Genomic DNA, 26,987 nt, shown 5'->3' on the forward strand with positions numbered 1-26,987 from the left:
AAAAGTTTTTAGACCTAGCAAATTTAAAAGACAGCATAGCGTTGTACCCTTTCAGGTACAGTAGAGTGAAATATATTAGAGACCACGGGAGCGGCGACCAAACTGCATGGCTGTGCCTTCTGACGGCTGCGCCTTCTGACGGCTGCGCGCCGAAGTTCGAGAGCGCGTACTGCGCACGCGCGTCCTTTCTTACCTGCCAGCCTGCTCGTTCGCTCGCTTCAACCGCGCGCGCACCGGAACGCGCGAGAGAACGCAAGGTGTCACTTCTGCAGTCACCGTCGAATTCGCCGAGTGATGATATCGCCATATCGTGACGAAAACACTTCATTTGCGCTGGCAGCGCTCGGAGCGCGCCACTTTCTGAGCCTTGCTTGTTGACGCTCCGCGGCGCGAAAAAGTGATGCTTCGCGTCACTTTTTCTGACATCGAGTTTTGAGATAAGGTCAGAAAGCAGCGATGTCTTTTGCGCTCCACTTAATAAAACTTAAGCATGATGCAATTGTTTGTGGTACTCGGTCCAAATATGTGCCCAGACACATGCGTGAAATCACCGTATATCGAGCAGCTGGAGAGAAGAGCCATGGAGAAGAACGGGGAATCATCGCAGATTTGTTCTCAGAACCATTAAACGAAAAAAAAAAAATCACCGGCGATTACCATAATCCCTAATGCGAAATTTGAGCGCACCTCTATACGTGTTTTCATTTCGCGATATATTGGATTTCCTGGACAATCTGCCTCATGCGGCGCGTTGCAAACGATGGAAGTGTGGCGCGACTGCCTCGCATAATTTGGAGATCGCGAGGGTCAGCGCGTGGGTGACGCGTGGGTGCGATTCAGAGCTGCTCCCGCCGAGGGACCTCCCAGATGGCGCGCGCTACTCTGCCCATACCTACTTCACCGTAGCCTCCTGCGCTTTACTCCTCGCGTTTTTCATTACCCCGCAGTGCACCGCGTTCGCTCTTTCACAGTTCGCTCGGTTACGCCGCCGGAAAACGCCGACGCCAACGCTGGCAGCAGCAACGGGCGCCTAGGAGCTGTGCTCCGAAAAAAGTGGATGGAGATGCAAGGCGGTTTAGCGCTTTCAATAAATGGTCAGATGTCCATCGGCGGCAATGACTTGCGTCACACGGAGCGGCTTAATTTACCGCATTGAATCGTTGAGACCTGTTCCATTGAACCATTAAGAGAGGTTTACAAGCATCATTGTGTATTTCGCTTGCCTTGTTCTGAAACATTGCGTACCAAATTCCATGTGAACACAATTCAATTCGAAGTGCTCGATTAAAGTTAAGTCCCATGTAAAAACAAAACAAATTTTAAAAACTCCTTAGTTAGACTCAATACATTGCGACATTCCGTGTTGCGGTACAAAGCATGCCTGTTGTTTCACAGCCCCGTAGCTGAGCGGGATGGTGATCTTTATTCTTCCCAATAAACCATGCTTTGCATTGAAGTCAACCAGACAGATCGGACACTCGGTACTTGCCCGCGTGCCTTCGACGCAGCCGCAGTAGCATTGGACTTGTAATTTTATGTTTGGCTTCGTAGTTTTTTGTATGCAGTAATGAAAAGCGATAGCTCGGAATAGATGTGACCATGACAGAGCTTATCACCTGCACAGGCTACCTATAGCTATTCGACAAGCTTGTTTGTCGAAAAAGTATAAGAATGAGTGCTTAAAGACGCCGTTTTGTCTTCTTCAAGATTGTCGCCACGGATTCCACTCGATGAGAGGAGGCGCATAGTTGATTTAAGCATCCAAGGCTTTTCGCAACGGATCATCTGCCGGCTCCTTGAAAGGTCAAGAAATGCGTTGAGCCATGTCATCCAAGCATATCGCAAAGAAAGGCGAATCGTAGATAGACAGCGTAGCGGAAGGCCTGGGTGTACGGAAGATGAGGTCGACACTGTAGTAGCTGATCCACGTATATCAGCAAAAGGCATAAGAGACGCCTTGCAGCTGAACATCTCCGTTTGGACCATCCGCAGAAGATTGGTTGAAGCAGGGCTTATGAACTGCGTCGCGGCCCAGAAGCCCCACCTCACGGATAGGCAAAGGACCCTGCGACTACAGTTTGCGCGGGCTGTGCAAACGTGGACGTCAGCTGAATGGGAAGAAGTTGTGTTCCCCGATGAATCTACATTCTCAAACCGCTGGGACCAAAAACGGCGAGTTTAGTGCCCAATGAACTGCAGGTAAGAAAATTTGCAGTTTGTTTCCATTTTATACAGTGCTATTACTATTGCAGTTTTTGCTATAGAACTCGTACTTAGATTTAGTTGCACGTTGAAGAACCCCAGGCGGTAAAACTTTATCCTGAGTCGCCCACTACCGCGTGACTGATAACAACATTGTCGTTTTAGTACGTAAAACCCCAGAACCTAATTATTTAATTGGTTCATAGAATGACGATTACCTGCACCTCCTTTACTTTTGTGCGACGTTTCTTCGTGAGCGCCTCTTGTCAAAACTTCAGCACTCAAGCCTCTGAGTGCATGTTGTTTTCGTATATAGTCCCCCATTATTATACAGGATTAGCACTTGTTTTCGAGAGGTTTCTTACAGAATGAATCGAAGGCACGTCACCTAGATTTTGAACTTTTCACGCCGTCCGTGGTGACCTCGCTTCACTCAAACATTGTTATAGCTGCAAGTTAAACAGCATTGCCTAGGCAATAATTGACCACCATGCCATTGTTCCTTTAATAAAACTTTCCTTGTTCTTTTTGTCATTTTCTTCCAGCATTTTTTCAGCGTAGTTCAACCAGAGGATCTTTGCCAGCGGACGATGCGCCGTGAGTGTGTGGGCCGTCATGAGAAGAGAAGGACTCGGTGCACTGATCCTCATCGACGGCAAGTTCACGGCTTCGGCATACTGTTCACTTATTGAGCGTTAATTGCTTCCATATCTTCGGGATGGCCCGTTCCAGGATGGATTCTGCCTGTTTCAGCATGACAGGAGCCCTATTCATACTGCTCGCAGTGTGAAATCCTTGCTTGATGACTATGCAGTTCGCACGCTGGAGTGGCCACCTGTCGGAGTGGACCTTAATTCCATAGAAAATATCTGCGGTCTCGTCAAACGCCGACTTGCGTCGCGGAACCTAGGAAGTGTGACAAAAGACACCCTGTGGGCTGCACTGCGTGAGGAGTGGGATGCGCTTCATGCACGCCCAGCGCTCGCGGCCGCACTGTACGAATCGATGCCACTCCGTGTGGCGCAAGTGATTGCCGCAGGTGGGAATCTGACCAAGTATTGAAAGCGGTCACCTACCATGCATCTCCGTCACAGTTTTTTTTTCTCGGAAAATGAAAATAAAACCTACGATTATTCCCCGTTCTTCTCCGAGGCTCTTCTCTCCAGCTGCTCGATATTCGGTGATTTCACGCATGTGTCTGGGCACATGATATTTGGGCTGAGTGCCACAAATAATTGCATCATGCTTAAGTTTTAGGAAGTGGAGCGCAAGAGACATACCTGCTTTTTAACCTTATCACAAAACTCTTATGTCAGAAAAAGTGACGCGAAGCATGTTTTTAGCGCCGCGGAGCGTCAACAAGCAAGGCGCAGATGATGATGATGATAAGTGGTTCTTGAGGGAAAGGGAAAGGTTGGATCTTCTGCAGCCCTTGAGGGAGCACGGCTCAGTGCCAACGGGGAGGAGTAAGTGGGAGCGAAAGAAGGGATAGAGTGGAGTCGCCATGGCTGGGCGAAGCAAAACCGGCAGGCATAGGCGGCACGTATCAGGCCGAGATGGAAGGCCTTGGTGTGCTGCAGAGTCTGCAGGGGTGTTGTGCCAGGCCGGTCAGGCCCGGGGTGGGGTGGGAGGCCGTGAGGCCTTCCCGCTTGTAGAAATGTCCTTAGAGGCGTGCGGAGAGCCCTGACGAGTCAAGGAACTCCACGACGCCTCGAAGTGCAGAAAGGTGGTGTCGGCCGGGGAAGAGGAGATCTTCCTCCTTGCCAGAGGGGAGGACCAGGCGGCGGAACTCCTGCAGGAGTGGGCCCCGCTGCTGGAGGTACGCCGGGCAGGCCAGCAGGAGATGTTCGATCGTCTCCGGCTCCCCGCAGGAGCTGCAGGCCGGGGACGTCGCTCGTCCCAGTCGGTAGCTGCGTGCTGCCGTCCAGCTGCAGCCGATGCGGAGCCGGAGAAGGAGCGAGGTCTCCCTGCGAGCCAGGCCTCGCTGGGGGAGTGGTCGTGGGGGGCATCCCAGTGCCACCCGTTTGTCTGGGTGGTGGGTCGCCAGGTGTCGCCGCAGCCTCAGTCCTGTGAAGTCGCCCTCCGTCACGGCCCGACTGAGGGGCACAGTGGTGTGGTGGGCGTCCTTCGCCAGGGTGTCGGCTGCCTCGTTGCCCGGGATCCCTACGTGGGCGGGGATCCAGTGCAGGGACACCGGGTGGCCTGCGTCCTGCAGCGCTGTCAGCCGGGTAGACAGCAGTGCGACTCCAAGGCTGGCGCTTTCTGGCCTCTGCAGGCCGAGGAGGGCTGCCTTGGAGTCGCAGAGGATGGCCGTTGGTACCCCAGGAAGCTCCTCGGAGAGTAGGTCGATGGCCAGGTGGAGGCCTGCCACCTCCGCTGCAGTCGAGCTGGCGTGTCTGGGCAGTCGACACTGCCTGCTCTTCTGTAGGGCTGGTGCCGTGCAGGCCGCCGTGGCAGAGCCGGTGTCCGGTACCACCGAACCGTCGACGTACACCAGGAGGTGGTCTCCGAGGGTCTCGTCCAGGAGGCAGGCGGCCGTCTGCTGCAGGGCGCAAGCGGGCGAGCGCCTCTTCGAAATCCCGGGCAGCTCCGTGGCGATGGGGACAGGAGGCCTCTGCGGTGGGGGCAGCTGTACCGCATTCGGCGGTGGGTTGCCAACCACCTCCTCGTAGAGGCGGCACAGCTGACCCATCCTTGAGGAAGGCCGGGACTGGAGGCGACGCAGCAGGCCTCTGCCATCAGGAGCATGGTGGAGGCGGTCGACGTGCCTCAGCCCCTGCTGCAGGAAGAGGAGCGACAGGGGCCATGCTCCAGCCTCCGCAAGGGTAGCGGCAATCTGGGAGCTCCGGGGGACGCCCAGGCAGAGTCGGATGGCCGCCCGGTGCTGCAGCTCCAACTTTTCGAGGCGGCGTGGCGGCAGCGCCACCAGCGGGAGGGCGTACCGCAGGCGTGATGTGGCCGCCGCCTCGTAGAGCCGCAGGGCTCACTTCACCGAGCAGCCCTCTCCACGGGCAAGGAGCTGCGACACGGCCTTGCGGACCCTGATGGTCTGGGTCTGCATGGCCCCGACTGCCGGTAGCCAGGTTAGCTGGTGGTCGATGCGCAGCCCAAGGTACGACACAGTCGCACTCCATTGGATGCGCACGCCTTCCAGCTGCAGCCGGGGAGCTGAGCACCGTGCCGCTGCTCTCGGGTGGACGAGGAGGGCCACCGTCTTCCCCGTCGAAACCGAGAGTCCGATGCTTCCCAGGTAGGCGGCCGTGGTGTCCAGGGCTCTCTGGAGGGCCAGGCGCACGTGGCGGCTTGACTGCGGCGGTCCCCGCACCCACAGGGCGATGTCATCCGCGTAGATGGAGCAGCAAGGCGCAGAGAATGGCGCGCTCCGAGCGCTGCCAGTGCAAATGAGGTGTTTTCGTCACGATATGACGATATCATCACTCGGCCGATTCGACGGCGACTGCAGAAGTTACACATTGCGCTCTCTCACTCGTTCAGGTGCGCGCGCGGTTGAAGCGAGCGAACGAGCAGGCTGGCAGGTAAGAAAGGACGCGCATGCGCAGAACGCGCTCTCGATCTTCGGCGCGCAGCCGTCAGAAGGCGCAGCCATGCAGTTTGGTTGCCGCTCCCGTGGTCTCTAATATTTTGCACTCGACTGTACAAGCCACCTTTTGAAATTCCTTTCTCCCGTACACATTATGGTACAGAAAGGATTCGACACAGAATGCCACTTACATTGAACGAATACTATGCACGAGATATAGACATACTAACACTAACAAAAAAGGAAATATTTGATCTTTGTGTGGTTCCTAGCATCTAGTATCTTGAAAAGATCTTTCTTGATTTACTTATGCTAAAACTTTGAATAATGTTTACGCTGATATCTTATACCTGTCCTCATGTAGTTTGTGTTTGTGTTTTGTGTGTATCTTGTTTTTAATACTTCAAATTATGCTGCTCGTACATTCTGTAAGACGGTTGATCTTCATTTGAAGCTGCGAAAAGAAAATGAAAAACTTCTCTGTATGCTCATTTCCTGCATGCATATTTGCTGCTGTACGGGTGGCAAGAGCTCAGTCAAGCTGCGACAAAGCAGCTTTTTTTCTCTTGCCACCTATTTTCGTTGTATCGTGTACACGAAAGACGGAAATAAACTGATTTATTGATTGAAACTTACTGGAAAAAGGTGCTATCCAAATGTGCGACGTACAAAGGCGCCTCGAGAATGAAGCCGGCGAACGCAGATCCCGCCATTGTGGTAGTAAGCCGTCGGTGAAAACACACAATACAGCCGATGCCACAAAGCACTGATGCAAAACACATGACAACCAGCGTCGGCACAGCTAAATGACTCCAGCTGATATCAAATTAATGTATAGAACAGCTTAGAACGGCACGCAACTGTATATAGCACAACGTGCGAACCCACGAACGAGACAATGTGTACGCCAGTGACCGTTTTTTTTAAACTTCCTGCCTCCCAGTGTTGCCAGCACGGAATGGAATGCCCGACAAATTTATAGTCTGTCCGCCAAAGTTATCGCACCGCGGTGGCTGCTCTGTGACACCGCTGCGATCACAGCCACCGTGATGCGATCACTTACTTTGACACCGGCGTATCGCTCCTGCGATACGCCGGTGGGCCAGTTGGGCCAGCTGAGTAAGGGAAGCCTCAGCGTGGTAACTTGTCTTCGTCTCGGCCCTCACAAATATGTTTCCTTGGTGAAACGTTGGCTCCAAGCTGAGGCTGCCCTTGCTCACCTCTGTTACTCAACCAAAGTCTTCATCTCCTTGCAACCTCTTTGCCTTGTTTGAATACATATACTGAGATCCTTTTTCAACATGAAACCGCGAATTTCATTTTCCAAGGCTCTGTGAGAATTAATTGGGCTTGATTATATGTTGATTTAGTGTCCTTGCTGATTCACGCATTATTTGCAGAAGTGCTTGTAAGGACTGATGTCTCTATAACGTTCCTTGGTTTCCCTACGAGTATCCCACTTGTGTCAAAGCCTTTACTGCCGCACCTGAACACTAAATGTGCAGCAGAATAATATCAAGAGCAGATAAATTGTGATGTAAAATTTAGCATAACGCCCCCCCCCCCTCTTTCTCTCTACCCTTCGTGTCTCTCGCCAATGTGTTATGAGAGCAATGAGACATGGCAGCTTGAGCTTATCTTGCTGACGGTACATTCTTGCCGAGAAATTTTTTACGTCCCTTTCTTTAATCTAGCTGAAATCGTCGAACGCAGAGAATATAAAACTTCCAGCAGCACTGTACGCAATACAAGTACGGGGGTAGCTCAGCATAAATATACTCGTAGATATCTGAAGCTTCGTTCTCCCTGCTTTAGCGGCACCGCGAACAAGATGAGAAAACTTCGCTCGATTTCAGCTATGGGTTCCATTAAATAGATGGTTATCTGTGTTTCTGTATGTTGTAAACTCAGTGACGGACAACATTAAGTCCACCTGACCTGTACGAAAATTGTGAGTGTAATGCTTCATTCACCATTGACAATAAACAATGTAAGCTTACTTGTTGGAAGTGTTTTATTGCCAGTTGAGGCCTCTCGGTCACCTGGCGACAATATAAAGATATCTGTAGTCATGTTAGAGTAAATACACATGAACACCGCCCCGAAAGCGGTAACAAAACGCCCAAAATCAGCGAACGAGCAAGCGCGACGAGCCCCACCAACCGCAACCCTAGCGGCCACATTGATCACTGTGTAATGATGATGATATTAGTTTCGATTTTGTCAGCGCCATCTCTAGGTCGCGTACTTTAGCTCACAACGCCACCACTACGCTTATTTACGTTGCACTATGGGAGGTAGTTTCTCTTCTCTAAGTTTGTATGGGTGTTGTGTGTCACGAACACACAGGCTGGACTCCGGCCGTGCTAATATTTCGTCCGGTTCGCTCTGGCGGCATGACATTCCTGCATGCATGGTTCGCCTCTGTATCTACCCCTCATTCTACTATGTCATTGTACGGTTCCCTTTAGAGAACGAATATTTTTCTCGTTCTTTAAGCGGCATGTATCTCTCGTTTGTATAGTTGCGCATGTAGTGTTCCATCAGTAGGGTCTTGTGAAATGCAGGCGATCGCGGGATCGAATCCCGGCCGCGGCGGCCGCATTTCGATGGAGGCGAAATGCAAAAACGCCCGTGTGCTTGCGTTGTAGTGCACGTTAAAGAACCCCAGGTGGTCAAAATTAATCCGGAGCCCTCCACTCCGGCGTGCCTCATAATCAGAACTGGTTTTGGCACGTAAAACACCAGAAAGAAGAAGAAGTGAAATGCAGGCAAAGAAACATATGTAACCTTCCTGCTTGCCGCTTCAAACAAGTAAAGCATATCTGCCCCATCCGGCGCCTTGTACTAGGATTTACGGGAACCATTGTTATAGATAAAAAAAGAGTAAACTTCAGCGCACCAAATTCATTCAAGTTTCCGCCTTACTCGCGTAACAGAATGCGGAGTAATTGGTACGGGGTCAATTATTGCGCTCGGATCTGGATTGAGCGCCGAAAATGGTTTTAGTTAGTCATTCTATATGCTAATCTTTAGCCATAAGCCGTACTTGGAAATTTTTTCCAGTCGATACTTCAAAAAAGAAAAAAAGAGAAGAAAGAAAGCCTGCGCGGTAGCCTAATTAGTGGCTATACATATAGTGGATACGGCGTTGCGCTGCTAAACTGGAGCTCGCGGGTTCAATCCAGGCCGCGGAATTCGATGTGACCGAAATGGAAAAAGACTCGTCCACTTCTACTTAGGTGCACGTTAAAAAACCCCAGGCGGTGAAATTTAAACCGGGTGCCATATCGTATCATATCGTGGTTTTGCACGTACAACCAAATAATTTGTTTAAATTAAAAAAAAACAGGTGGCTGCGTTCTTCGGATTTTTTCTAGGGGTGTAAACAAAATAAATTATTTTGGACTCTGATTTCCGAGAAAACCATGTTATGCTTATCCTATGTTTCATATATAAATGTAATGCCGTTCCCAAATGTGTGACTGCTCAACTGAGCAACTTGTACATTATAGACGGCTGCATTCAGTTATGCGGTGCACTATCATAACGACCATAATGAAACAATTTAAGGAACGGCATGTCTCACATACACGTAGAGATATGTGCAGATATGTTGCGTTCGTTGAAGAAAAGTGTGGTACCACATGGGGTCCCCATTTTCATCGGGTTGAAAATATGTGTAGAATGTCAAAAATCCTTGCCTGAATCAAGTTAGCAGATTTACTGGCTGCCCCAAAACGGGGCGTTTATATTGAATGAGAGCTAGGAACTTGTTAAGCAGGACTTATTAACACCCGTTCGTTAATTCTCTCAGGAGCTATGCCTCTGCCCGACAGCCATGACTCTCCGGCAGCAGAATCACTCGGAATAACAGCCCTCACTTGCATCGGTCACTCACCTTTGAGAGTTCAATAGCGATGTTATGCATTCCATTCGAGCGGAAACGACTATTCGGCGTCGTGCAGTAAATCAATATTATAACACTTGCATATATAAGAGTTTTATGTGCAGTATTCACTAATAAGTGTGTTTGTTACTGCAAACACGTGCGCTTATCTCCCCCCCCCCCCCCCCCCGATCGGGAGTTCTCACTTTTCAATTAAGGCATTTAGAATATCCGTTATTTTTCCCTTACATATAAATCGTGAATGTATATATCTATGTACCCTTTGATTTAATTACCTAAAAATACATTGGTCATTCTTCGCGCCACGCAGTTCACGCATGATTAACCTAGTTAATTTCACTCTAATATTGTTTTCTTCGATCATTGTCCCTGATCAATATCCACCAGCCAGAAGCGCGCGTAAAATGACACGATATCAATAATATTTTCTTACGTAGCTTCATGTTGCAGAGATACCAGTTACACTGTAAACACAAATTAGCCCATATGGGCGTTTTAACAGCTGACATGCCCTTTTTACTCCCAAGCTCAAAACAGGTACTCCCACGAGATGGAGTAAAACAAGCTAGAACCTTTATTTTACCCTCGACCTCATTCAGATGAACATTAAGGGGATGTTGCGGTAGTAAAATGGGGGTTCTCAAAAAATAACTGGCGTTGGGTAGATAGGGAGTGCTGAATACGCCCATATCTAACCCGAGCCAAACAGCTAAAAGAAAAACTCAGCCGCCAGGTGCCGCCTGCCATGACCAACACGACTTGCGAATATCTGTGGGAACGCAGCGACAAATCTAGGCCTTAAGTTTAGCACAGAGAAATCAGGGATTATGATCTTTAATGAACACACGAGTAACTTCGTGGTGTCAATTCAACAGCAAGTAATACCCATAGTGAAGCAATATAAGTACCTCGGCGTACACATAAACGAAGGAAAGAATTACTCAAGCAACCACCAAGATAATCTGAAAATAAAGGGGAAGCGGAATGCAGCATTAATGAAACACAGAGCACTGTGGGGCCACAATAAGTATGAGGTGGTGCGTGGAATCTGGAAAGGAGTAATGGTGCCAGCGCTAACATTCGCAAATGCCATTATACGCTTAAAATCGGATATATTGGCGGGTTTAGAAGTTAACCAAAGATCAGTAGGCCGGTTGGCTTTGGGAGCACACGGTAATACGACAAATGAGGCAGTGCATGGAGACATGGGTTGGGCCTCTTTTGAAGTCAGAGAAGCACAAAGCAAAATTAGTTTTGAAGAAAGGCTCAGGAACATGGATGAAAATAAATGGGCGGCTAAAGTGCACAAGTATCTCTACATGAAAAGCGTGGACACAGAATGTAGGAAGAGGTCAAGGAAGTTGGCAACCAAGTACAGGATAATCGAAACTGTAAATAGACAACCAGGGGTCATCAGAAAGAAAGTGAGAGAAATAGAGACCGTGAATTGGATGCAAAGAATGGAAACGAAAAGGACAATGGAGATTTACAAGAATGAGAACAAAGAAATTAGAAGGGAAAATCTGTACGATAACACAAAGGGCAGTGCCTTGCTATTTGAGGCTCGAGCCGGTTGCCTAAGGACGAAAACATATCGGAACAAATATTCGGAACTAGATGAGACATGTGTATGCTGCAGTAAAGATCCAGAGACCACTCAGCACATCCTAATGGAATGCGACGGGATCCACCCAGCGAGAACCGTAGGTAACGTGCAACTCCCAGAAGCGCTTGGGTTTAAAGTGGAAGGAAACATAAACAGATCAGCCGTAGAGATCAGCAAGAGACGATTAGAGTACTGGTGGAAAAAAAGCAGGGAAAAGATCGATACGACCTGATCTCTTAAAATCATAGGCAGCGGTACAAGCTAAATTTTTGAAAAAGGTATACAAAAATGCGAGATAAAGAACATGTGTAGTATACCTGATTAAATCAAGCAGGCTAGGTGACTATTTGTCGCCACCCCGTTTCAAAGGGGATGCCAATAAATCATCATCATCATCATGGCTGTCACCCCGAGCGACAATATCAGTATAATTTCTGCACTCAGATTCAAAATATCCCGCGCAATGTGCGTCCGCGCTGTTTTTCTGCTTGGAGTAGCCGCGCTAGCGCTGCAGGCGCTGCAGAGAATGCCGCGCCAAACCCGAAACTACGCCACCGTACCGAAACCTCGAAACGCCGCGCCGACGGGTCTTCGGAGTGAGTGCGCTCGAAGCGACCAAGCGGCAGCCATTACCACCAGCGCCGGCGCATTGTTCTGCCGTCGTTGATGTCTCCCGCGGTTTCGAACAGCCAAGACTCCACGGTAAGTGATTTTCAACGACCGCTGTACGTTCTGTGTATGCATATGTGTTCAGGGGCGCTGATACGAGTTATTTGAAGGCCTCAGTGCAACAGTTGGCCGTCCCGAACCATTTTGCAAACTTTGCCTTGCACGATCACCGTGTTTGTGCGAGCTTTGTCGTATTCGAAGCGAGTGCTTAGAGTGGAGCGAGAGTGGTTAGAAAACATGATTTTAGATGATGAGGAACTTTGCGATGTCTTTGAGGTCTGTTAATAGGATGGCTGTGAGCGTTCTTGGTGTTTCCCCACGCGCAAGCCACTACGTGCAGTGCACTACGTACGTGCAGAGAAGTTACGTGCTGTGCGGGGTGAGCTAAGCTGCCAAGCTTCGCCGCCTAACCGCGGCCTTAAAATGTGTCAACTCGTTACTGCGACGCGCGTGTGTGCGGGTTTCGGCGCTTCTTTGTGCGCGGTATCTGCTAGCTGCCGCGTACGTGGCGCCAATCCCCTCGTACGGTTGTGTGCGGTAGGTCGCTTACTAAGCGTGTACTGTGTAGATTTGCCGGTACGCTCCGGGCCGGCGTCTGTCTCTTTGCGCCCACGCCGCTGATTGTGCAACCAGTGCGCGATTGCTGCGCTAGCCGCGCAGCTTGGGGAGCCAGCACCCGTCGACTTTTGTCTTTAGATTACCGTTCACATTACCGGATACGCCGTCACTCTACCCTTCGCGGGCAGAAAACGATGCGGTTGGCTTGACCAAACATTAATTTACGCGACAGCGTTGGCGGTGATAGGTCACGGGAACGTAGCGTGGTGGCTGCGTTATTTGCTGATGCAGTGACTACGCCTCCCATGCAAGCACTATGCAATATCTATATAGTCGGCGATTGTACACTGTCATTATTCGGCTGCCCGCTCTGTGCACTGGATGCCTTGTTTAATGTTTGTTTTGCTGCTGCACCATTGCGTACAGATATTCAGTTTTGATTTCTACATACCAAATTCATACAAAGTCGCCCTTTCAAAGTCAGGATCTTATCACACTTGACAGTGTGATCGTACTGTGCACGAGTAATATTAACTCAATTCCCGCTGCTGGTAAAAAAAAGAATGGCTGGCTGATCAACCCAAATCTGACAAAAATGTGCTTTAGGTCCGCCGTTGTCTATTGTAAAAAGAGATACTACCTTGGTATTCAATGTCAGTGACACTCATTAATTATGCATCCTCTTGACCGAAATAATTTGTCTTGGAAGCCATTCAGTTTATGTGATCAGTAAACATTTCATGGCTTAAGTGCATAGGGGCATGAGTTGGGTAACAGCTTTAGTTGTAAAGAGTAAAGCCTGTTAAAATATAAAATTTTGGGAAGCATAGTTTACCAATAATGTAAGCTGAACAACATAGAAAACTCAGCGTAGCAGCGGAAGTAATCCCGTATTAACTTGCGGCCAGCTGTTGTGTGCTCTATGTAACATTGCTGTCTAATTTTTCACTTGTGTTTCAAGACTGCAGCCGTTTCATTGCCAGCTGTAAGGATGAAGCAGCTTCATAGCCGGACATCAGACGCCTTCTAAGTTCCCCTTTTCAGCAACAGAGGCCTAGGTAGGCTCTTACCTAGTTTTTTTTTACCCTGTATCTTTTACCTGCAATGGCTAGTTTTGTGGCTTCAGTCAGAGGGAATGCTGTGACACCTGTTCCATGGGACAGAACACATATATAGGCATGTGTGTTCCAGTAAGAAAATAAAAATACTGAAGGAGCCCAGCATGACGTATTTGAGGACAAATGTATCATGTAAATTACTATGTGAGAAATAAAAAAAACGACAAGACTTGGTGCACAGTGTGCAGATGTGTGCATCAGAATAACGACGAAAGCCATGTGCAATTAGTTTTAAAAAATATTCACTAGGTTGTTTTGTGTGGCATTATTATCATTGTTCTCTATCACATTATTGCAAAACTGTACTCTCTAGTATTGCGTGCTAAAAACACAGTTCAAGCACATCATTTACCTTCACCGTCAAATGCATAGAACATATGCATATAAACAGAGTGGAATTCTTAAAAAGTTGCTTTGCTTCACCGACCCTAATTTTAGGTCCTTCTCAAGTTTTCACATCTATTTAAAAAAAGTATAATGAACACTTTCCAGGGTTTACAAGCAGCTTAAGCACATTGTGCCAGACTGTGAAGAAGCCAAAGAGGTCCTAGTGTCTATAGTGGTGTCTGGTAAATGCAAGTTTCTTGATTGATGCTTTATGCTTAGTACCAATTGGATTAAGTCATGATTTTAGCAAAATGTTTGTTTTCCAGGCAAATGTCATTTGATGTGTGTCTAAAGAACCACACTTTTTAATACAGTTGCTCATTCTCTAAGTCCACTGCTTGGTATTATGAAATGCATGTACCTTGTAAGCATAGTGGTTGGCCTTCAGCTTAAGGTAGTATTGGCACGCTTGCATGCACATAAAGTAGCATTAATACAAATGTGAAAACACAAGTGATAACACGACACAGCTATGTATAAACATTTTCACATGAGCAGATCACTCAGCGCAATCCTTAGGAAAGTAAGTAAAAATATAATAATGTGCTTATATAATAAACAGTGCTGATGTTTCAGGAGCATGGCCTTTTACCGTCATATACAATAACAGTTCGTTATTTAGGATTATAAAACTATTTGCCTTATTTGTGTCCAACTGCTCTAAATTTGAAAATTCTCGTTGATTGCATTAGGAAGTTTTTGGGAGTGTCTTGAGTCACTGCCAGAATTAAATTTGTAATTGGAGCCATCGTATGTCGGATAACAAAAAAAAACATTTTGGAACCAGTTGACTGTTATGCAGTATGTTAGTGTGCATATTAGAACAGTAACTTATATTTTCATTGTAGACATGGATAAAGTGTGTATGTATACATCTTTAAGTCGTAGACTGTGCAGTTTTATTCAGATGTGTGATTGTGTGGATGTAGGTTCTTCTGTATAGCATTGTCTAGCATTTTTAACAGTACATTAAGGTGTGAAACAAAGAGAAAAATATTGTTCAAACAAAATGGTTGAAGTTTACTCTTAAGAGGCTTAAGCACATTTGCATGACTTTACACCATGTAGTAAAACAAAAATAGGAACTGAGCTGCTCGTCACAACCATATGGCACCAACAAACAATGAAGACAAGGAAAGAAAAAAAGAACAGAAGTGAAGTGTACCAAAGGACAACTCGTTGCTGATGGGAGCTGTATTCACGTCTGCATGATGCATGCAATCTTTTATTGAGTTAAAGCAACAGCTCTTCCTCCTGTCCACTTTGTTGCACGTTTCTGTGTGTGTACTAAGTCTGGCCCTGGAAGCGTTAGGCAGTGCCACTCGTGGCCTTGGTGCTGGATGTAACACATCCTTCTAACTGTAGGTGTCATGTATTATGTGAACCTAAGTTTTCTTGAATTCATGTACCCTGCAAAAGCTGCACTTGAAACGATATGCTATATATGCCACCATTGCCATGAGTAGCACTGGCTGACAGTCCCATGGCCAGACATTGATTTACCTTGCTTAACTATTCTGCAAAACTGTTTTGCATGCAAATGTGGTGATTAGTATACATGCGAAATGCCTCACAGCATAAAATTTTTGATATGCATCTTACAATTCTTATTATTTTGTTTTAACTCAGGATGCCATTCTACCTGTGCTGCATTGTGTGGCTGACCACTCCAAGGATCTCAGCAGAATCATTACACAGGTGTGTACCTTTGTGATTCTGACTACGGGTATTTTTGTAGTTTACATTTGGTGTAATTGCACAGATAAAATGAAAAACAGATTAAAATATGAGCTGACAGGCACTGTCTCCAAACTTTAGTTACAAAGGCAAATCTTTTTTCACAGTTGTCTTTATAGCAATACAAAAGAACGTGCACATCAAAACACCAGTGTCTAACAAGCAACATCATTGTAGTGTAGAAGACACCAAAACATCATACGAAAACTTGTACTAAATTAGAGACTATTAAAATGTTATGAGAAACACCATTTCTTAAGAGCGACAGTTTGTGTATTGGAGCTTTGAACTATTTCTCGGGTTACTCTGTCTTGTTTCTTAAACCCAAGTGATGTCTTTTTCTTTTGGTTAGTGATTTTACTCAGACCGCTGCATATTTTGGTGAAGTCGGCGATCAATATCTGTGACTGCTACAAGTGGCAAGCCGCGCTCTCCGCTACGAATACTGTGAACAGTACTGTTATTGCGGCAAAAGTGCCTACAGCTACTTCTGTGGAAGATCATGCAAACTGAATAACCTATATAAAGGCATCAGGTGACTCCGCTAAGAGCCTTTTATGCCGTATGCACCAGGCTAGGATGCAAGATTTAGGTTATTTTGCAACCAAGAAGCCCACATACAACACTTAAAACATAAATAATGTGCTGAGTTGGGCACATTGGTACATTATTACGAGAATTTCAGCACAATAAAACAAGGACGACACAAAGAAACGACCAGGACAAGCGCTGAACTTGCAACAGGTTTTATTGTAGCGAATTTCACATATATATGCACTATCCAGCAAAGACGTCATTATCTGCACATGCGTAGAAATACCATCTCTTTATCTGAGAGTTGTATCGATGGCACGCTAACACACCTTTCCTCAAGCCGGGCAATATGTTCTGCTTCAACAATTTCTCGAGTGAAGCGCGATTTGCTCTTCATAATGACAGATGTGTTATGTATGTCAGGTGAACAATCCTTACATGTTAAACATTGGCAAGCCAGGAAACCTTGTATTTCCCTTCATGTGCGTTTTTCACATAGTTTGCATGCTCCCTAACACTTATCCTAAGATTGACGCATCTCCCAGTTTGGCCAATGTACACCTTTCAGCATCTTAGAGGGATTTCGTAGACTACACTTTCTGCACAATCAACAAAGGGTGGAGGGTGCCTATGCGTTGTGCCACAGGCTTGCTCCTTTCTTACCTATGGGTCGGTCATTGTGCAGAGCTTGGACAGCCTGTTAGGTGCAGTGAATACGACTTTTATGTCGTACCGCTGGGTCACCTTTTTCAGGTGGCCTGAAAGCTTGTGTACATACGGTATCACAGCTACCTTCTGCCTGCACGGTGATACTGTATGTTCACAAGCTTTCACACAACCTGAAAAAGGTGACCCAGCGGTACGACGTGAAAGTTGTATTCACCGCACCTAACAGGCTGTCCAAGCTCTGCACAATGACCGACCCATAGGTAAGAAAGGAGCAAGCCTACGGCACAACGCATAGGCACCCTCCACCCTTTGTTGATTGTGCAGAAAGTGTAGTCTACGAAATCCCTCTAAGATGCTGAAAGGTGTACGTTGGCCAAACTGGGAGATGCGTCAATCTTAGGATAAGTGTTAGGGAGCATGCAAACTATGTGAAAAACGCACATGAAGGGAAATACAAGGTTTCCTGGCTTGCCAATGTTTAACATTTAAGGATTGTTCACCTGACATACTTAACACATCTGTCATTATGAAGAGCAAATCGCGCTTCACTCGAGAAATTGTTGAAGCAGAACGTATTGCCCGGCTAGAGGAAAGGTGTGTTAGCGTGCCATCGATACAACTCTCAGACAAAGAGATGGTGTTTCTACGCATGTCTAGCTAATGACGTTTGTGTAATGAAATATATGTGAAATTGGCTACAATAAAACTTGTAAGTTCAGCGCTTGTCCTGGTCGTTTCTTTGTGTCATCCTTGGGTGCTATTGCACTGCAGTTCTTGTAATATTGTGCTGTGGCTTTTTTTCTTCTTTTTGAGTCTGTTGTTTAAAAGGTCATTTTTCTTTTCAGTGTGTTAGATGATGTCAGTCACAAGAAGGTTGCGACTATATTTTGATTTCAGCAACCCTTTATGTGACTTGACACAATTCCTTAACAGGTTGCAACCAAGCTTATTTTTTAAATGTATGCCTTTCTTTCAGCATGGAAAAAAATCTTACATGAAACAAGGTGATAAGTACTGCTTATGCATTTGTACGATATTCCGACAGAAAGGTGAAAAGTAATAAATCTATGCTTTCATAAATTGTCTACCTAATCTACAAAATTTCCTAATGGGAATAAGACAAATTCATTTGTTTGCACTAGCCTATAACAGAAACAAGAAATTACAAACTTAGCTTTTAAGAGGGCCCTGAAAGGGGCCCAAGGGTTCAGTTGGTGTGCGCGTCCTCTTTTCTAGCGCAGCCATCACCACACATGGCTGTCGATGCAGCTGAGCACATATGCAGCCTGCGCACCTTGTTCTAGAGGTAATCTGCTGCGTGTGCAAAGAGTGGGCATGTTGACATGGCGTGGTAATATGTTGTCTTCCTGCTTTGCGAGCACCGCTATAATGTGACAAAAGCAGCGTATGGCCATTTGGTTATCCCAATTCTGGTGTAATGGCACCACAAAAAGTGAACAAAGATGTGCACACATGACACAAGCCTCAGCTCTCACCTCAAGCTTTATAATCAAGAAACAGACAATATATAATAACAAGTGGTGATATGATGCGATGTTATCTATTAAAATTTTTCGTGCAGTGCAACTGATAGATGACTCATGCATTTGTCATTCTTTTTAAGTTTCAGTAGCCACAATTGCCTGGCATGTTGTCTGGTCATGATGCGTGGCTACAATGTGAGTTTTGTTGAACACAGTACTGCCGCCACATTTGTTAGTGTTTCACAATGCATGAGGGCAGGTTGTTTCACACAGATGAGTCATGCTCCCCCAATCACGCATTAATACAGCATCCCATCTGTCCAATGTAGACGCAACCTTTTGAGGTTTCCAGACTGTACACAACACTTGTGGCCTAGTTTGCCGGATGCATATTATGCCGTAAGCCACAACCAACCTTCTTTATTTTTTGACTTCTGCCTTTTTTTTGTCACAGCACAAAAACGTCCTAACAAGGGCCTGTGAAAAAATGATTTGCACAACTGAATTAGGCATGACAATGGAATATAATGAATGAGATGAGCCAAGTAAAAAATGGTCGCAGTTGTTTCGTATGCTCTTGTGCTTTTTCATGGGCAAAAGCGCATTTGGTCCCTATGGGCTGAATGCTTTTCTTTCTGTAGGGAGCTTGTGAACAGAGATTTGCTCTGATGTGAGAAAAAATACTGCAGCCAGGAAAACAATTTAGTTGTTGCGTGTGGCACGATTTGAAGGAGGTGATGCACTGTGCAACAGAGGTTGTGTACAGTTGGCCATGGCCATCTTGTTATGCCTATATTGTATTAATTTGAGATTCGGGTGAATCGGGTTTGTACCTAACAAATCTCATCCGCACATTGCAACATACTGCAAAAAATGTTGGTTCATTCTTGTGTTCCACAAAACTCGTTATAGCCTCAAATAATGGAACTTGGACATCATAACAAGCACAACGGAATGTAGACCCAAAGAGACACAGACTGGATGGGCGCTAGTCTATATCTGTTCTTCGTGTTCGCGTTCTTTCCTGCTTGTTATGATGTCCAAGTTCTGTTATCACAAACAAGCCCAAACTTCTGCATTGAACAGAAATTATGACCAGAGAGTACATAAGATAATTAAGCTTTGGCAGATTCACAATGCAAAGGACAAATGCATCGCTCATTCTCAGTTACATTGGATGAAGAAGTTGTTTTTGAATGAATGACGTCACTTCATATCACCACGTGTTATGTGCGATTTCTGTTTTGTTATTAAAGCTATAGTTGAGAGTAGGCACTTCTGTCCTGCTTGTCATCTTTGTTTACTTTCTGTGATGCCATTAAGCCAGAATAAATCCATGACATGAACTGTCAGTCCGTATAGCTCTACATTGCATGCAGTATGGCTGTTGGCCTGACTTTGACTAGGGCGAAGTAGCAGTAAAAACTTCAGAAGAGTAGAACTTTGGGCCAGTTGGTGATGCATATTAGAGTACGGTGAAGTGCAATAGATGGGACAATGTGAGGTGAGGCAGACGGGCGAAGCTCTACTGACAACTGTGAACGTTTATTGGAAAATTTTGCTGCACCAGGACAATGCGCGCATGTGCCCAAGACACCTGAAACCAGCAACAAACAAAGCAGGCACAAAAAAACAAGGAAATACGGCAAAAATTGTTAACATGTGCACGATCTCTTCTTCAAACATGATAATTAGGAAGCATGTGTATGCTGTCAACTGCGCACAACTGGCACAAGAGACATCAAAAATGAAACAGAAGTAGAACTAGCTTAGCTGTGGCTACCTGTGAATAGCGCTTCTTTGTTTAAAGTGCCACCAAAGCCACGCTAACTCACGTATCAGATCCCGAATTGAAAATAATTTTCAATTAACACTGCTTCGAAAAGCTCGCATTCTAATTTTGTTTTTCCATGGCCTACAACTTCCACATTCTTCAACTACATATAGCAACCGCAACATTTGCAGTCCAAGGGAAGATCCAACCTATTCTTATTTCAAACAACTGAAGTGCTGCCACAGCCTGTCGTTCAGGTACTGGCCAATCTGTCCCAAGTAAACATGACCGCTGCTTGAAGGAATTCTGCACATGACAGAAGTAGCGCATGAGACATACTGATACTCGTGTGTCGTCGTATAGTATTTCCTTACTCGACTACCCGTAACGAGTTTGCACAGTTGTGCCAGCTTGCATGGTGCAGGAAACACAGGAACCACCCCATACTTCCCTGTGACTTTCATCAAGTTGTGTGAAACCTTATGCACATAAGTGTTGCCCCCTTGAAGGGGTGGATGTGTTGCAGAGGTTTCACACAACTTAAGGAAAGTAGCAGGGAAGTATGGGTGGATCTTGTGTTTTCTGTGACATGCAAGTCGGCACAACTGTGCAAATGCGTCGCGGGTAGTCAAATTAGGAAATACTGTATGACGAAACGTGAGTGTCAGTATGTCCCATGTGCTAATTCTGTCGCGTACAGGATTCGTTAAACTGTGGTCATGTTTACTTGAGACAGACTGACCAGTGCCTGAGCGACAGGCTGCGACAGTACTTTGGGTGTTTGAAATAAATAGAAATGAGGGATGTTGCCTTGCAGTGCAAAAGTGTGTTATTCTGGCTTTGGGGGCACTTTAACCAAAGAAGTGTGATTCCTAGGTAGCCACAGCTCAGCTAGTTCTATTTGTTTTCTTGTTGATTCCTCTTGGGCCAGTCGTGCGCAGTTGACAGCGTACACATCCTTCCCAATTACCATCACATTCATAAGAGTGTGAATGCGTTGTTAGCAATCTTTGCTATGTTTCTTTGTTTTTTGTGCCTGCTCTGTTTGTTGCTGGTTTCGGGGTGTCGTGGGCGCATGTCCTGCTGCAGCGAAATTTTCCAATAAACATTCAGCTGTCAGTTGCGCTTGTCCCGTCTGTCTCGCCTCACCTTGTCCCGTCTATTGCACTTCACCATACTCTAATAGCAGTAAGAAGAGCAACCAACTCACCCGAGCAATAATCAAAGCCCACAGAATTGCCAAATTGAAGGAGAAATGTTTCAGTGTAGGACCTGTTTTGTGAACTGATAAGGAGATGGCATACTTGTTTGCAAACCAATGACCAGGTGCATTTTCCATGCACATACATTATTGTGTGTAACTGCTCCCTGCTTCTTAGGTTTTTTATGGCTTTTATCAAGCATTCCAGAGTACTTGACTGTTTGTCTGTTGTAAAATTAAATCAGTTGTCATTCAGCACGGCGTGTCATTTTCTATAAGCCCCTACTTTGTCTTTGTACTTGGCGCTGGTCCCACCTAAATATGAATTTCCAAATAGACTTTTTTTAGATTATAAACAGAATACTTTTAATATGTATTTCATTACAAAAACTTTCTCAATTTTAGGAAGAAGTCCTGCTGACCCCAAGCATGGTGTGAAATGAAGAAATGGCACTCCACATGCCTAGAGAGCTTCATTTCCCCTGTTTCATGCTTACTTGTTAACATAGCCAGTCTGTTAGCTTAATTTTTTGTTCTTCCCTATTGAATGCTCAAGAAAGGCACCAAAACTGTCATTCATTGAAAAAAAAAATTGTGTTTGCAGAAACTGCCATGCACAAAGCCCTTGACCTCATTGAATGTTTTTAAAAGAAAATGCAGCTTCTGTGTGCAGCAATAAGCTGAACAAGACGAGGGCAAACAGGAAGGTTGCGACATTAGAGTTGGCCAACAAAGAAGGTCACAAGCTGAAGCCAACATCTTTACAAGGGAATAAATGGATTTAGCCTGAGCCATTCCCTGTTCGACGAGCCAAGTCTCTTTGTCGAAACATGTGCTCTAGCCTGAGGCGTACATATCCCGTTCTATCCCGTTCTATCACTCTCGATCAACGATACACCAATACAATTAGCAACTTGTGGCAAGGTCTTAAATTCACGTTCGAAGGGAATGTAGTGTGCACCCTGCAAGGTAGCATGTATAGTATGTTATTTACTTGAATGAAATGCAGATTTGCTTGCCAGTTACTTTATCCCCATGTCATAATTGGAAAGCGTGGTTCCTAAGAAAGAATAATGATTTGAAGTTCACGCAGTTTTGCTCCTTTATGTAAGTTCACACTGTTATGGTTGCTACGCTACCAGTCCTGTCTGCAACTGCATAGTAGTGTTCCGAGTACGCAGCCCAATTCAATAGAAGTAGGCTTTTTCCTCAGAAAATGTGCTGCTGCCTCACAGCTTGATACAGATAAGTATTTTATATCTGGATGGTGACTGCAATAGCACGTGCTTCTTAAATAAGAGCGATATGCTGTTTCAAGTGCAATTAAATGCAATTTCAAGTTACCTGAGCTTGGGGGATCACACGATGGGAGGCCAATGTGAAAAGGAGGATTTGATATTGTTACGTTCTATATGTTACATTACATACTGTGACAATATCTTAGAACAAGGCACTTGAACATGAGAAAGCACGACTTATTTCATCTAAAGTTGCTACTGTTGGATATGATCAGGGAAGGTACTTATTCGTGACTCCATTTGCAACATGTTACAATGCTTGCTTAATATTTTGCGCTGGGTAGATGAAAAAACCACTGCTTGCACAATATTCAACTAAACAAGGTAGCCATGCTAAAGTGTCCATGTAGAATATAACTCATGCACTATTAGAAAATAAATACACAGGGTGGTCGTTTCCAAGTTTTATGGAATTTTTAAACATTGCCTGTGGCAGACAGCATAATTCTTGGCCTTGAGCTGGACTATTTGTAGAGGCGGATTACTAGCACAAGAAATCGAAACGCATATTCAATTAGTTAACGAAAATTTCAGTAATTAACTTCTTAACTGATTAGTTTACAACACATATTGCAATTAACAAATGGTAGCCAGAGAGCTTGCAATACGTATCTACTTGAAATGGATTTCCAGGATGACACCAGTTTCGAGATATTATTTCCAAAGTGTGGGACGAAATACGTGAACGTTTTAGTTACTTTTGTGCTTCAATGCAGAAGATAGCATTTTCTTAAAAATGTAAGTTGATCACCACTGAATTTTTAGGGCAAGTTTGATGGCATATGTCTCCAAACTGGCGTCATTCTGGAAATTCATTCCAAGTGGATATGCCTTGCAAACTCACCGGCTACAATTCGTAAATTGCAATATCGGCCGTAAAGTATTTAATTCAAAAGATAATTAGTGGATTTTTGTTAATTAGCTGGATATGTGCTACGATTTGTCGTGAAAGTAATGTCCGCATCTCTGACAAATACAGCTAAGGACTAGAATTATGATATCTGCAACAGGTTATTTTTAAGAATTGTGTAAAACTTAAAAATGATCACCCTGTATATAGGGGACCCTGCTTGGAACTTTCACAAATCTAGTCATAAACAAAAAGACCAAGGATCAAATCCCGGCCATGGCGGCCACATTTTGATGGGAGCGAAATACAAGAACACCTGTGTACTTATATTTAAACGTACATTAAAGAATCCCAGGTGGCCCAACTTAATCCAGAGTCCCTTCCAACGACGGCGTCTCAGAATCATGATGGTTTTGGCTCATAAAACACTATAAATAAATTTTTAATCTTTAGTAACCTGCTAAAAAATGCAACGCAATCACTAAGCCAAATGTTTTAGCTCGTTTGCGTGATGAGTCCCAATTTCTTAATTTAGTACTTGGGTATTTATCAGCGTATGTTTTGTACTAGTTCATGCAAAATACCACCTCTGGTCGGCCTCATTCTACAGTCCACTGTTAATTTTGGGTGGCTTAGTCTTGCAAGTTCAACATATATATATATATATATATATATATATAGGCTGCAAAATTGTGGAATGTCTGCCCAAAGTAACAGTTCAAACAAATGGTTCTGTATCTATGGTTCAATATGGGACGAAATAACATTTCTTAAATTATCGTTTCCTGCGTTCACTAATTTTATTGTGTTAGGACGTGTACAATAGTATTGACTGGCATGATTACGATGTATTTTTTTAATCCAGACAGTTTTTAATGGTACAAGGAATGCTTTCGATTTGGCAGAAAGAACATATTTTATTATATTTGTTACATTTGGTGTATAATAAATGTTGTTCTCTTTAGTGTGTGTGTGTGTCGTGTATTTTTCCTTTCAGCGAGTAGCAACTGCTCTCGGAAGGCCCCTGCTGACCTCGGAGGCACTGCCGACTACTAGCATTTTCGCGAGAACGAATGCATGACAGCACGTTTGCCAAGAGGCGCTCTGCGATCAGTGAGAGGAAAAGGAAGTCGAAGAAGTGCAGCGACAGGTTCATTCCCCATTGGACCACGTGTGCGCGTGACTTCGTGAATTCCCAGGGCCGTCGATTGTGTCACGTGTGGCGAGCACGCGGCGAAACGTTTCGTGGCGGGACGCCGCCGCACTTACGCAGTGGCAGACGGAATACAGCAGGCTAAAGTGTCGGACGCCGGCGCTAGCTACAAGCGGCGGTAGTGCGTTCCAAGCGCATGCTCGGGCGGCAGCTCCTCGGACGGCCCCGTTCCCTTGAGCCTTGGTGTCCGGCGTCCGACATTTTGGCCTGTGGTGATCCGTTGGGTGCTGTGTAAGCACGTGACCCATCGCCACCAAGCATTTCGCTTCGTGGTCGCCCCACGTAAACTAAAACGCCTTTAATTGCATCCATAAACTCTCTAATTAATACCAAAAAACGCCCTAAATGCCGCCTTAATTTCATCGCAAATGCTCCCATTTGGAAATGATAAAACTCCCATTGAGGCCTGCAACACCTCCCAGTAAAATGGGGGAAAGTGGGCATATTACGGTACTCCCGTAGTATGCCGAAGGAATGCCCACCTAAATGGGAGTTTTATCGTACGCCCATTCTATGGGAGCAAAAACATGTACAACTGGGAATGCGCTAGAGGACAAGCGAAAAACGCCCATCTGGGTGTTTTTCTGTTTAGTGTGTACTTTTAGAAGACAGTGGTAAAAACAGCAGTTCACCTGGCTAAAACTACATTTGGTACCGGCCTTCAAGAGTCATGGGCGCACCAAAGCAACTGAAACATAAAAAAATGTACTGCACAGACGTTCTGCGAGAAAAACTTGGCGTCCGCCAGCGTCCGCGCAGCGAACGCGTGCTCGACAATGACAGCAAAACTGAAGACGTCGCGTTGTACAATCCATGCCTCAAATATATATGTATGAAAAATCATGTAAACATAAATTTGCAGTTGAAATAAAGCACTATTTTAAGAGCGTACTCGGCACCCGCAACGAAGGTACGTTGACTTTGCTGCGGAGCTCGTCTCCGCCCCAATAGAGTTCGTTCACAGCGCCCTCGCACAATTTTTCCACACGCGGTGCCTCAGCGGGAGAGCGCCGTTCGGCCCACTGTACCATTGTCTAGTACACTCTAGTGGAGACATTCTTTGACGTAAAACTCCTCAAACTTCGCAAGTAGCGACACCCTTTGAAGAATGCCGCGTCCTCCTCGCGCGCCGTGTCCGAGGCCGACGCCGCGTCGCTATTGACCTAATGGCATCACGTGGGTCGTCGCGCCGCCGGGCGCTGACTTCGTATGTTTACAGTGCCTAGAATATACTTACTGTTTGTTTACAGTCGCGCTCCATCGCCATTTTCGCCCGAGAAGCGTCTACCGACAGGCGAGGAGCACCTGTTGGCGCCGTTGCTCTTCCTTGTTGTTTTGGTTTGCGAACCCCTTGAACTAAGTTTTGCGACAAGTGCGACGTCGCTTTACGCCATTTTTCATCACCATGACGTGCTGCTCCTTCGGATACCAGAATAGTTCCAGCAAAGGCAAGATTAATCGTTTTGTACACCAAGATATTTAATTCGCGGGCTCGCGAAGCTGCGCGTGCAAACGTGATTACGAAACTTACGATTCAGCTCAATCCTTTTGACATGTGAGGCTCGAGAGTGAAAACTCATCTTAGGAAAGCAACTCTGCCTTTTGTGGTTACTTACTAGCCTTCTTTAGAGCGAATGGGCCTCTTGCGCTCGAGTTTGAGGTATAGTAGCGGCGCCTGGTGGCGGCGAGAAAAGTTATCTGGGTAGTACACGCTAAACATTTTAACACCCTTAAGGGTGTAAATCAGTTTGTCGCCAGACGGGCACCCTAAGGGTACTGTTTCCTACACCCTACAGTTGGGGTGCTATTATAGCACGCTAGAGGAAGGGTGTCTAGCAAATTTATGAAGGGTGTTAGGGTGTTAGTCCTCATTAACACCCATTTTCATAGGTGTTGAAAGGGTGTACACCCTTTTATTTCTACAGTATACGGAAGGCAGGCTCAGCTGTACATGCCTTGAATTACGACTATATAGAGCGATCCACGCATAACTAGTGTGTGCCAGAAGGTTCAAATTCAGCTACCAAGCACGGCGTCCAATAGCCAAGCTTGAAGCTTCGATAGGCATACACAACATTTATACGTGTGGATCACAATAAATATTAGTACTTCAGGGCCAAACCTGTCTTCACTGCACAAATGCAACTATAGCAAATTATAACTTCTGAGCGTTTATATCTACATCCATGGTTATTACGCTTTACGTATCCATATAAAATGTAATACAGACCAGCAA

At 45.7% G+C, this 26,987-nt stretch overlaps 1 long non-coding RNA gene across 1 annotated transcript; it reads left to right on the forward strand.

Moving 5' to 3' along the window:
* The first annotated feature begins 11,861 nt into the window (after positions 1-11,861).
* On the forward strand, positions 11,862-22,099 carry LOC119462862 (uncharacterized). The gene is made up of 4 exons (XR_005194253.2): positions 11,862-11,961; positions 13,448-13,544; positions 15,621-15,689; positions 21,796-22,099. It is a non-coding gene; the product is annotated as an uncharacterized LOC119462862 (long non-coding RNA).
* The last annotated feature ends 4,888 nt before the right edge of the window (positions 22,100-26,987 follow it).

Source organism: Dermacentor silvarum, chromosome 8, assembly GCF_013339745.2.
Source record: "Dermacentor silvarum isolate Dsil-2018 chromosome 8, BIME_Dsil_1.4, whole genome shotgun sequence".
Taxonomy (NCBI): domain Eukaryota; kingdom Metazoa; phylum Arthropoda; class Arachnida; order Ixodida; family Ixodidae; genus Dermacentor; species Dermacentor silvarum.